Consider the following 14,001-nt stretch of genomic DNA (forward strand, 5'->3'; position numbering starts at 1 on the left):
ATAGAAGCGCATCACTAAAATGTCAAACGTTGTAAATATCAACTCTCTAACTTTATTTGTTTAAAAGATACAGTAAATTTAAATTATCAGAATTTACAGTTAGCATCAGATCATCATTTCCTCCATACAAAACACATTGAACGATGACAGCATGACACCTTATTGAATCATTAGGTAACAGAATAATTGTTGTAAAGTTTAGTGCATAATAGTCACTTCTGTTCTTCATTTATTTATCGGAAAGCACACTGGTGCAAGGCTACTGGCCCTGACATTCAAAGCTAAGAAGGAAATTGTATTGGTTTTATGTAAAAGAATTTAACGTTTATTATGTTATGGGCATTACTGATACTTTATTTATAACGTGAAAGTGGTCAAGCTTTGATTATTTAAATATGTTAAAATGTAAAATAATGCAGAATAAGCTGTAGCCAATCGGATGGAAGGCTTCAGGAATGGGAACTGCCCTAGTCAGTTGAGCGACTATCTACATCAAAGAGAAACAACCTGATCAGTGGTGAACAGCTTAAGCACGTCAAATCGTATAAGTCTTTATTGGTATTATGAAGAAGCGATATGAAATGAGATGATGATTATCAGGAAAGGCAAATGGAGGAAATGTTCTGGGAAAATGTAATGCATCTGTAAAGAAAATAGCATGCAAAACGATAGTGCGGCTAATTCCTTTGTTCCATTGTTTGGCATCCTTATCTAGTAGGCGTGAATGCAGACATGGAATAATTCAGAGACGCGCTGTTAGCATCATAACAGGTCCGTTTAGCCGAGTCGCAAGTGCAACAGAAATAATCAGGGAACCAAAATAGGAATCCTTTCAGCCAAACCCTGCGGATAAATTTAGAGAACCGTTAATAGAAGAAGACCGTGTGACCACTAATCCGGCGTCATTGCGTATGTATCGAAGGCAGAATCAGAATAAAATAAGAGAGACTGGGGGACATAAAAGGCATACACACCGTCATTTTCTCCTCGCTCAAATACGCGAAAGGAATAGAAAACGAAGTCGATCATATTGACACGATTTACTCTCGGTCATGCACTGTACAGAAGCTTGCAGATTATACATGCAGATGTTAACGATGCGAGAACACTGGACCGACACATCCGCAACGTGAGTAGCCGAGTGCAGCGGTGCGACGTTGTTAGTCTGGCTGCCTGAGCTTGATCTTTCCAGCATACTCCCAGTAACGTAGCTTTTTTCGTGTTTCAGATCGACACGAGAGAACACCGCCAGACGAATGACCACTAATACTGGACCAACGAAAACGCCCGAAGAAACAGCCTTTACAGAATAACGGCAGCCAAGAATTCCCACTAAACTCTCGAACGCTCGCGTTCGATGCACATTCCTGTCCACCACTGCTACATCGCGCTGATCTGGCTTACGTTTACCGCTTATCGCTCACTGACGCCTCTAGATATATGTGAGAGCTCGGCGGCTGTTAGAGCTGGTTCGCGTTGTGCACATCTGCTCTTTGTTTCAGCAGCTATTCATTACACTTGATTTTCCTAAATAAATGATTAGGCGATGATGATGATTTGTTTGGGAAAACTACGTCGGGGTCTTTAGCATCTATGGTAAAGTCTAATGAGACGAAGTATTAATAAGTTGCACCGGAATTAAAACACAATGTTTTCCTAAAATTCCCTACCTGAAAACACACACACACACACACACACACACACACACACACACACGAATTGAGGGGAGAGTTCACGCAAGATGATATTAAAATATTACGGTAGATATATAATGTTGGATGATCACTAAACAGTATTTGTATGAGTTCGTCACTCTGCATTCTGGGCAATTCACACAAAGTTTTGAAACGCGAACTTCACTAGTCTCGTTGTCAGCTATAATAGAGGAAAGGTTTCCACTTCAGTTGAAGCCTGTAATGGTGACAGAATATAAAGTACTCTCAGTTAAAAGCCGTGAACTGAAATGCATACAACTGAAATGCATACCACTCAAGCATCACTAACTAATGTGTCCTCTCGCCAGCAGATAAAGTGATGTGAGAATGGCCTACACGAAGACATGTCACTGCTACTTTATCCCTCCTCCATTCTAGCAAGGAGGATCTTACGCCAAAAGGTTTGTTTCACTGACTGCAGATTATTTACAGCAGTGTGTTCCCGACAAATTTGCTGGACTATTATGTCAGCTTCTTCACTTCCCTTGTCTCCGACGAGCTCTGGCATCCAATAGAATATTATCTCTCTTGCTTGATCACGTAAATGGATACAGGTGTCTTCGACAGTATAAAGTATTTTATTTGATGGGTACATATGTGAAATCGCTTGGAAGAAAACAGATTCGTCCGAGAACATTGACCTTAATACCGTACAGATATATAGGGCAAGGAGACAAGCTGACGTTACCTCGTCCTAACAGCCTCGCGTTACAAAAAGTTATCGTTAATTTAAAAAGATCAGATGCCATTATCGTGCAATTATTTTAAATAGACACCGTGAAGTTTACAGCAGCGCACTTCTGATATTCATAAAAATAAATAGCCCGAAAATGGTAAAAGATTATTTATGTTCCAAGCCAACATGGAGTTGTCACATGGATTGTACCTAACCTCCGAACGTGTAAATTTTCCCGTCACCTGTTTGGCAAAAGTTGAAGTTTTACTGCACTGTCTTAAAGCCAAAATTAAAACCAATGGCTAGGAATCACCTCTGACATCTTCTGTATCAAAAATGAGTTATTACCGGTACTTATAAATAAAGTTACGACTGCTTGGTGCCCCTTCTCCCGGTCATTTAAGATCTACAAGAATGCGAGCAAAGTATCCTCTCGCGTAGAAAGTCACTCCTCATATAACCGACCTGCAGTAAGCACCATACGGCACAAATAAGCTACTCAAGCTCTCTCTGGCAGTGGGAACAGCCTCCCGATACCGTATAGTGTTTCTATAAGCTAGTGCTTGAGATGATATTATATTGTCTGAATTACCGCAATACATTTTTTAAAAATCTAATAAAATAAAATAAATAAAAGGCTCAATTATGATAAACTACGTCACAGGGTGGACTTCAGATACACAAGCAAGGCTGGTGGCTTTGTTTCAATAACGAGATTATTCAAAGGACAGTAAGAAAAACGACAATATTAACAATTGTAGTCGGGAAAATACACACCTTAGGCAACCGAGATTAGAGTAGTTAAAGTTTTAACAAGGACGGAGGCTTCAGTTAAGTAAATCATGTGATCCAGCGCTCAATTTGGTTATATCTTGTAGGAAAACTTAGAAATGCTCTCATTACTCTTACAGAAGCACCTAGTTAGGCGGTTTTTCGTGAAGAATATTGTCTTCTGACAGTTTCTTTACCTATAAGCTGTTTGGTACAGCACTGTAGTTGGTCTTTTATCTCTGTGATATTGTTTTATTCTTTGACGGCGTCGGGACATAATCGCTAGAAAGCCGCGCAGCGTCTCCCATTCTCAGTTTGGTCGGAATTCACTCTGCGGGTAACGAAATCTTCAGCCGATGCCGAATGAACACAACTACACTATCGTGTAGGGAAAATAACAACATTAACTCGGCTACAAATCTATAAACATTGAAATCATTACAAAAAAAAAATCTAAACAATGTCGGCCTTCTCTTACCTCGGAGCGGCAGCTGCTGTAGTATTTTCAATTGCTAACGGCTGCTTGGCCAGCTGAAAGGAAAGAGGATTACAGTAATTAATCGAAGTTTCACAACGTACAGATCAGATATGAGGGATTTTTTTTATTTGCTAATAAGCGTCGAGAACAAACAATAAACATACCTGAAAAACTAGTACAATGTGGTTTTAATTTAGTTAGCAAAAATCTGCCCTGTCGGCTGGAGGCCTGAAGAAGCTGGAGCTCAATGGCTTTCCGCTGTAAACAACGTCTGTCTACATATATCATTGTCTGATGCGAGGCAAAGACCACTTACTGAAGTGGCAGAACACTCAACGTTCAAGCAATTACATTAAAGGCGGAAGTGGAAAATTGTGTATGTGTTTCTGTACACGCTGTAATTAGTTCTAAAGAGTCTTCTTTGTCAAGAGGTGAACGTTATACGCAACTTGGAAACGAAAATCAACAGACTAATCTTTTAATCACTTCAGCTTCACCTACATGATGTAAAGATTTAGTCTGCATTGAGAAGGCAGCAAGGGAAAGCAAGCTGAAACATGGAAAGGAATTAAAGGTTCGAGGTGAAGAAATAAAATGTTCAAGATTCTTGATAGCGTTGTAATTCTATCACAGATAGCAAGGGACTATGAACGTCAGTTGAACGGAATGGATAGTGTGTTGAAAAATAGGTTAGAAGATGAACACAATATTAAAAGTAAAACAAGCATAATGGAGAGCAGTCGAGTTCAGTAAGGTGAAACTGAGGGAATCTGACTGCGAAATAAGAGGCTGAACGTAGTAGACGAGATAGGCTATTCGGGCAGAAAAATAGTTGATGATGATCGCAGTAGGGACGATATAAAATGCAGACTGGCGACAGCAAGAAAATCCTTTCTCAAAAAGAAAAATGTGTTAACATCGAATATGACCCGAAGTGTATCCTTACAGGGAAATGAAACGTAGACGATATACAGTTTAGATAACAATAGAACAAAAGCTTCTTTTGAGACGAGCAGATGAAGCACTATACTGAGTTGGGGAGGAAAGACCATTATGGGACAATTTTACAACTGGGGACAGTTTGACAGGCCATCATGGAACATTTAATTAGAAAAAGGCAAAGAACCCCAGTGGGTGGATGGGGAGGGGGGGGGGGAAGGGGGGAGTATAAACTGTAGAGAGAGATTAAGGTCTGAACACAGTTTACGGGTTCAACTAGATGCAGGGCGCAGTACTTATGCAGAAAGTTTCACCTCTGCTCCAAAATTCTTTAGTGCTAACAGATGTCCTGGTTCTCCAAGCAATTTGTTGATTTGTCCGTATTCTTCTCTGCATTCTTCAATTTTCTCTTATTTGTAAGGCTACTACCGTCAACACGTATAGCTAAGCGCTCCACAACAGCGCAGCAATATACCTCGGCCATAATCTCCTCATTGCGGCAGCTGGTTTGACCAGCCGTAAGCTGTGCGCTCAAGCTCTAACTCCATAGCCGACAGGTGAATGATACAGGTGTTGGACGTCATTTTCGGACGCTGTCTTCAAAGTTATCTCCACCTGTTGTCCCATCTGGTCACTGACGTTGCCGTCAGCCCCGATAGCTGCGTGGTCAACGTGACGGATTGCCGTCATACGGGGCCGGGTTCGATTCCCGGCTGGGTCGGGGATTTTCTCCGCTCAGGGACTGGGTGTTGTGTTGTCTTCATCATCATTTCATCCCCATCCGGCGCGCAGGTCGCCCAATGTAGCGTCGAATGTAATAAGACCTGCACCAAGGCGGACCTGCCCCTTAAGAGGCCTCCCGGCCAATGACGCCAAAGGCTCATTTCATTTTTTAGTGACGTTGCCAAAAAAGCAGACCGGAACAGACGCCGACCCCCCTCCCCCGTCCCGTTCCAAGCAGAACCTACGGGGTACACATGTGGTGACTCTCCTCACCTGGGGAGTTAGCGGACATCTTGGACACCGTGTTGGATAACGTGAAGGGTGTGTACAGAGGTAACTGCTTCCTGGAAGAGCACATACGCCTGTCGTTGTATGAACAGGCCGGGTTGCGCGATATTCATAAGTAGGCACCAATGTCACTCGCCAAAGCTGAATTGTATGTCAGCTGTGTAATCGGTCCCCAATTTCCAACACGTCACAGTCAATCAAAAGTCTACATGGAGAAAATGCACCAGTATGCTATCGATAAACTCCAACTATCACGTCAGAGTGATTACATATTTCTAGCAAGATGGAACAAGACTATATCGTGGCCGCTCAATCCGTGACTCCTTCACCACTACATTTCCTGGTCGCTGGATAGGTGTGCCGGACAACACGCTGCCCTCATCAGAGTCACCTTTGGCTGAACGCTTAATGACTTCTGGTTCTGCCGTAGGTTTCGCGATACAAAGACTTCAGTGTCATCTACTCCTAATGAAGCATGGTTTTCGACTTCCACCGCCAAGTTTTGTGAGTAGAATAGGACGACGGAAGGTTTGAGGCCGCTGCGTAAAGTAAATGTATGTATTATATGGAGCCAATCATACGTTTTTGACACGTAGGTATCAGCATATTAAACACTCGAATTATTTTTCTTTTAAAGAAACAGAATATTGAAATCCTTCAACAGGGAAAAAGTTATCTTATAGAAATCTCCGTTCTCCCAGACTATATTGGATTAGCATTCGAAACATGTGTCCATTTCCTAACAACCACAGTATAAATATACACATAATGCAGAGAAGGTCGGACGTGTAGTACCAAGTGAGGTAGCGCAGTGATTACAAACACACTTGGCACATATTCGGAAGGACGGCGGCAATGCTTTTAATTTTCCGTGGTTTCCGACGGCGGCAGTGCTTTTGGTTTTCCGTAGTTTCCCTAAATCGATTAGGGAAAATGATGTGATCGTTTCTCTGAAAAAGGAATGGCGGTTTCCTTCTAAAGTCCACGCATGTAATCCATCTCTAACGACCTCGTCACCAACGATACATTAAGCCATAATCTTTCTTTCCTTCTTCCTTCCTTCGGACACATAGTCCGACCCGCCAGACTCATTTGTACTGCGGGTTGCAGTCGCACTACAGACAGGCGCTCCCAAAATCGGCTCCCCACGAAAGCGCGTAAGCTTGCTCAACATTTCCTCGTTTAGAGAGCTACGCGGTTGGAATGACAACAGCAGTACAAGGACGCCGGCACGGAAATACGTTCTTACGAAAGATCGTACAGAGACTGTTACTAAATTAACCGCTAGCTTATTCTTCTCCCCGTTTGTACCGTAAATGTCCTTATTTGAAAAGAAGCCGGCCGGAGTGGCCGAGCGGTTAAAGGCGCTACAGTCTGGAACCGCACGACCGCTACGATCGCAGGTTCGAATTCTGCCTCGGGCATGGATGTGTGTGATGTCCTTAGGTTAGTTAGGTTTAAGTAGTTCTAAGTTCTAGGGGACTTATGACCACAGCAGTTGAGTCCCATAGTGCTCAGAGCCATTTTTTTGAAAAGAAAGAAGAAATAACAGACATCTCTAAATATCGATAAACAGGCACTTGATTTCTTGAACATAAAGCCTATTACTGTAAAAGCATTTCTATGTAAATAAGAGTATGCCAGATCTGATACTTTAGTTAGTTTTTTTAATATATGCATTAATTTTCGTATGAAAATGGCTAATACTTCCATTTTTCAAATCGCGTGATTTTTCACAACGCAACATTCCTTCCTCGATTTTGATAGATGTAATCTCTAAAAATGTCTGATGCTTTTACATGTGACTGCTTATCATCCTTCATAACATCCCCTTACAACATTATTGTAAAATCTCACTGTTAGTCAACATCGTGCACCTGATTACAAATGATGTACTGAAAAACTGTGATTCCGGTTTATAACTGTTTGTCACGGACACTATGAAATCTCGCTATTATTCAAGCACGCGCATTTTATTTTAAAATGTTTTATAGCAAACTGTGTCTGCGTGTCCTGCATATCCTGCATATCCTTCACTACGTTTTAGACCATATATTAAAGCGTACGAAAAGTGATTGAAGTTAGAAAAGGTTTTCCATCTTGGAAGGACATTGATATCGATCCCTGCTCATAAATATGGAGATGTGATGCAATAGTGTTAGTAGCGCGTTATGGCAGGTCTGTGCTAATAATAATTCTCTGTGGCTCAACGTCAGGTGCAAATCTTCCAACAACAGTAATTTGGATTATTGTTTTGTTCTTAATTCACAGTAAAATTACTTTTTTTGTTTAATAAGTCATATTGTTTCATTCCCTACTCTCCTTAAATCTTATCCTACACACGTTCGTAGATAAGTGGTATAACATTTGATTAGGACTCACCTAACAACATATGCGTCACTCTAAGTGTTGGTCTCAGTATCGATGTGCAACGGAATGCCATCACATCCCGACGGGCTCCGAGCCTATAGTCAGAGTCTGATGAGATTATTCTAGAAAATATAATTACTTTCAGTCTTTCATTCGCTCTCTTATTATCTCAAGGTGACCAGTTTCGGGTAGTGCAGCCTCTGACCTGAAGATGGGTTAAACTGCGTAAAACCGGCCACTTTGAGATAGTAATACTGCGATCGACAAACTGAAAATAAGTGTATTTAATAGAAATAAGGGTCGCGGATCACTCTCAACTGACGTGTGTAGTGTTGGTAAGTGATGATTCTGGATCAAATGTACACTTCTGAAACAATAATACGGTATGAAACAATTTGTGCAGGAATAGTTGACGTCTTCCTTTTCGCTCGGTGGACTATTACCGATTTTTTCTGTTTGCTGTACATTGTCCGCGAATAAGGCGATACACACAAACACAGAGTTGTTCATCTAGTAAGAACACCAGTAACATCCTTCTCTTCCCTCACCACAAACACTTTAAAGACTAAGTCCCATGACTAAAACAGTTTCAAATGTTTGATTTCTTTACAAATGAGTTAATGCGTTAAATATTTGACACTAACCATGTAAGCGACAAAAAGTTTAAAGGTGCTCTCAAACTCAAATATTCGATGAATGTAGTCTGGGTAATTTGCGCGCCACGAGACATTGACATATTTTCTAACTGTAATGCTTGTCTTACTTTGTTAAATCTTTAACATCAGATTATATATTTTAATGAGCAAATTATGACAGCATTGTAAATTTTCCATTTGAGTCAATAATTATATGAAATAACAAGTTTCCTGTGGTGGCCATTTTGCAGCAGCTGTATATAAATTGCAGTAATATAAAAGAAAAACGCCTTTTGCATGCTTCACATTAAGCTACTTATTTAACTTGAGCATCCAGACACGTTTCGCCTAATTTACAATCCATCTCCATGGGGTGTCCTGAAATATTACACGATTTCTTCGCTTGCAGATATAGGTTATAGTTCGCACATATTCGTTATAGATTGAAAAAAGTTCACTAAAGCTCTTACAATAAATTCAGCATTCTCTCATGTAGCAAATTGCTTGAAAGCTTGCAGTTTTCCGCGCGGTACTTTTGTTTTCGAAACATAGCACTATAAGTGCATTTTCTGTGTCTGGACTGTCATTCGTTACTGTAAGTGTTGCCAAGTTTCTCAGTTTTTGCGTTCAGTTGTTTTTTGTCTGTATGTGTTGGTGTAAGTTTTGTGTGTGTGTGTGTGTGTGTGTGTGTGTGTGTGTGTGTGCGTGTGTGAACTCTTTTTGTTTTTTATCTATTTTTATTCTTTTTATTAATTTTTGATTATTATTATTGTTATTATTATTATTATTATCCCCACGTTTCATTTATATACTTAGGAGAGGAATGCGATTTGGCATCATCTGTTGAGATTTCTGTGTGTTACATGATAAATCAGTGTAAACAGTGAATGGTTAGTCGTATTCAGTTGGTCATTTAGTAGCAACTTCTTTTCGACCTTTTTTTTTTGTAAGGATGATAATTTTCTTGTAAGCTCAGGAGCTGGCATTCATTGTTTATTCTATTTTCATGTCCTTCTCTCTTGTGGTAGATCTGCCATTATTTTCCCAGTAATGAATGGTACCTCCTAACCTTATAAGAAAATAATCACATATACAAAACAAAAGCTTAAAAGAAGCTGCTACTAAATAACCAAATGAATATGGCTAACTCCCCACTGTTTACACTTGTTGATCACATAGTACACAAAAATCCCAACAGATCAGGGGTGGCCAAGATCTCGGCTCACGGGCCATGCACTGGCACGAGTTCCCCCAACGCCAAGCCAGCTGTCTGAACGTGACGAGAGAGAACAGGCGGAAACTGCGAATGCGCCGCATATGGCAGTGCAGTAGTCCTGCATATGATTTGGTTTTATATTTCACATTTCTCAACGACACAGATCACAAACCAGACAAATTTTAAGTATTATTTAATAATTATTGGCGCGCTGAAGACATAATTTTTGTCTGGTAGAAACTGTCGGCATACAGACAGACGCAGACAATTTCACAGATTTTCATATTCAAGTTGCCAGGCAATCTAGAGTTCTTTAGTTTCATAACCGGGAAAAGATCTTTCACACAAATATGTCGATCGAAATATTGTAGCACTTTTGCAGCCTCATGATGGAGACTTTGAAACTCTACATGAGGAAAGCAATGCAGAGGTCCTGGGCAGTTTTAACGTAGAAACATTTGTAATTAAAGATGGAATTACCTTGCAGGTGAAACAGCTACATATGCACATGCACAGGGGCACTTTCAACTGAAACGGCAATCGGTCTCGAAAACGGCGCGAAAATATTTGTAAGATTGACAGTGTCCTTAAAACCTTTATGAAACTATCGTCGTAATGATTTCTTCAAACCTCGCACTTTCTTTAACGCCAGTGAGCTGACGGAACCGTATTTTCTTTGTCAGAATATGTCCCTTCTACAACGTGATTTTCTTTTTAAATGTATCCCCATCAAATCAGAAAGAAATTATTTCTTATCTTGCACTATATTATCGTGGCCAGTGTGCAGTCAAGTCTACTTAAAATGCGAGCTCTGCAAACCATTGCGGATTTGTAATTTTCGTTCATACAATCCATTTTCCCTCATAAATTCAACAATGACAAGTTTTAAATCGAAAAATCTTTCCAGGTTTCCCCTTTGACGTAACCAACGACCTTTGCAGTCGTACATGAAGTCTCCGTACTGTTCGTTCGAGTTCATCGAAAACAGTGGAATAATGCGTGCGACTTCAGAAATTTTACTGTTCTTCCTAGCAAATTTGCAGTATCAGTCGCTTATGCGACTGCGTAATATGTATGTTAAGAATTCTCATCTATCTCTTCTCCCACACGCATTCAACGTCAAAGGCTTGTTATGACATATTACTAGACGGCCTCTTTTTGTGCAAACATCCAGTGCATCTGTGAACGTCCATCATACCACAAACAAATGGCGAAGGATAAAATAGCGCTGACACCACGATTCTGCCGAACTGAAGAGAGTTGAACCGACTGTAAAATGCCGCACCGCAACTCAAAAGGAAATGTCGCACCGCAGCGAGTACTTTCGGGAGGGAAGGACTAAAAGCGGTAAGGGCGAAGCCTTGGCCCGCTCGTGGCCCGCATGAAATTTGGCACATCGTGGCCGGCACTACAATAGACATTCACAAATCCCATTCTCCTCCTAAGGGTATAAATAAAAAATGAAAATAATAATAAAATTAATACAAAAAAAATAAATAATAAAAATAGAAAAAAAAATAAATAAAAAATTCATTTAAGAGCCAAGGAAACTGGTACACCTGCCTAATACCGTGCAGGGCCTCTGCGAGCACGCAGAAGTGCCGCAACACGTCGTGGCATGGACTCGACTAATGTCTGAATTAATGCTGGACGGAGCTGACACCATGAATCCTGCAGGCCTGTCCATAAATCCATTAAAGTACGAAGGGCATGTCAGAGTCTATCTAGACATACCAGGGGTCCCATATCTCTCCCACTGCACACGCCCCAACCATTACAGAGCCTCCACCAGCTTTAATAATCCCCTGATGACATGCAGGGTCCATGGATTCATGAGGTTGTCTCCATACCCGTGCACGTCCATCCGCTCGATAAAATTTGAAACAAGACTCGTCCGACCAGGCAACATGTTTCCAGTCAGCCGGCCGGTGTGGCCGAGCGGTTCTAGGCGCTTCAGTCTGGAACCGCGCAACCGCTACGGTCGCAGGTTCGAATCCTGCCTCGGGCATGGATGTGTGTGAGGTCCTTACGTTAGTTAAGTTTAAGTAGTTCTATGTTCTAGGTGACTGATGACCTCAGAAGTTAAGTCCCATAGTGCTCAGAGCCATTTGAACCTTCCAGTCATCAACAGTCCAATGTCGCTGTTGACGGGCCCAGGCGACGCATTAAGCTTTCTGCTGTGCAGTCATCAAGGGTACACGAGTGGACCTTCGGCTCCGAAAGCGCATATCGATGATGTTTGGTTGAATGGTTCGCACGCTTACACTTGTTGACGGCTCAGCACTGAAGTCTGCAGTAATTTGCGGAAAGGTTGCAATTCTGTCACGTTGAACGATTCTCTTCAGTCGTTGTTGGTCCTGTACTTCCATGATCTTTTTCCGGCCGCAGCAATTTCGGAGATTTGATGTTTTACCGGATTTCTGATATTCAAGGTACCTCGAAGACGCTGTGTCCCATTGCTCCTGCCCCGACTATAACACTACGTTCAAACTCACGTAAATCTTTATAACCTGCCATTGTAGCAACAGTAACCGATCTAAAAACTGCGCCAGACACTTGCTGTCTTATATAGGCGTTGCCGACTGCATTCTGCCTGTTTACATATCTCTGTATTTTAATGCACATGCCTATATCAGTTTCTATGGCGCTTTAGTGTAAAAAGAGTACACACGTACAAAACTTACATCAACACATACACATACACAAAAAACAGTTGAAAGCAAAAATTGAGAAACCTGGCATCACTTACAGAAACGAATGACAATCCAGACACACAAAATGGCAGTTACAGTGCTATGTTTGAAAACAAAATTACCACGAGGAAATCGGCAAGCTTCAGCCAGTTTGCCCCATGAGAGAATGCGTTTTGGCCTACAAATAATGAATTATACGCTGATCAGTAAGGATCTTTACATTTTATTATACAAACTTTAATGAACTGTTTTCAATCTGTAACCAATATACGCAATCTATAACATACGTCTGCAAACGAAGAAATCATGTAATATTTCAGGACACCCCCTGAAGATGCGTAGTAAATAAGGCGAAACGTGTCTGGGAGGACAAGTTAAATAATAAACTTAATGTGCAGCACGCAAAATGAGTTTTTCTTTTAAACTATTGCAAATTAAATGAAATATTGAAAATCACATTTTTGATGCTCCTGTAAGCCGTTAATAGGCCACCTGTAACTGCGTCCTCGCACTTTGAACCGTGTTAGGTGTTTAGTAATACAGATAATGACTAAGATGACCCCTTAAAGCTCTCCGCCAAACGTAACAGTTCATTGTACGATTCAGTATTGTCTTCAAGTGATTTTCCCTTCCTCGATACTCTCCTGTAGTGAGGTGCTAAGGACTGAGAGATTAGATTTTCGTTGATGTGGGAGTTCCCAAGTGTTAATGAATAAATAAGTGAATATTAATGAACACATACATCCGCAGCAGCCAATGAGAGAAACTGCCGCATTTCCTCCGAAAATATGGTTCAAATGGCTCTGAGCACTATAGGACTTAACATCTGAGGTCATCAGTCCCCTAGAACTTAGAACTACTTAAACCTAACTAACCTAAGGACATCACACAACACCCAGTCATCACGAGGCAGAGAAAATCCCTGACCCCGCCGGGAATCGAACCCGGGAACCCGGGCGCGGGAAGCGAGAAGCATTTCCTCCGCTAAAGGAAAAAGGGGAAGAGTAGAGATCAGTGACCTGTCGACGACGCTCTGACTGGAAATGCAGCGTAAACTTGAATTCGACCGGTTAGGAAATCGGCGGACTCTTTGCAAAAGGAAATGGCGGACAACATAAATCTGAATGGCGCGAAGGGATCTGAATTCCAGTTGATCCGAATAGGAGATCAATACCTTACCACTGTGTCATCTCGTTTAGTTCATCAAAACCAAGATGAATTTATTCTACATCCTTGTCGAACCGGTTTAGTGTTCCGTCTCTAATCACTTTCCTGTCTAACTGTACATTAACCTTCAACTTAATTCTACGCCACGCAGACTGCCTAGTTTGGCACATATGCCTGACGACTGACGTTTCCGATAGCGGGAAGGTTACACCGAAGTAGCGTCCGATTAGTTTTCTGTGTCTTACCAAATAGTCTGCCCAATGTGAGTGTGTGCCTGGAGTAATGTCACTGCACATACACTGGACAAAAAAATCAGTCCTTGCTTGACAG

At 41.3% G+C, this 14,001-nt stretch overlaps 1 protein-coding gene across 1 annotated transcript in view; it reads right to left on the bottom strand.

The window, feature by feature from the left end:
- The window catches only part of LOC126091895 (RNA-binding protein fusilli-like), a 1,039,987-nt gene that overhangs the window by 614,579 nt on the left and 411,407 nt on the right, over positions 1–14,001 (bottom strand). Inside the window, exon 6 of the mRNA XM_049907191.1 lies at positions 3,641–3,693. The gene's annotated coding sequence lies outside the window, so the exon portion shown is untranslated. The remainder of the gene's footprint in view (positions 1–3,640; positions 3,694–14,001) is intronic.

Source organism: Schistocerca cancellata, chromosome 7, assembly GCF_023864275.1.
Source record: "Schistocerca cancellata isolate TAMUIC-IGC-003103 chromosome 7, iqSchCanc2.1, whole genome shotgun sequence".
Taxonomy (NCBI): domain Eukaryota; kingdom Metazoa; phylum Arthropoda; class Insecta; order Orthoptera; family Acrididae; genus Schistocerca; species Schistocerca cancellata.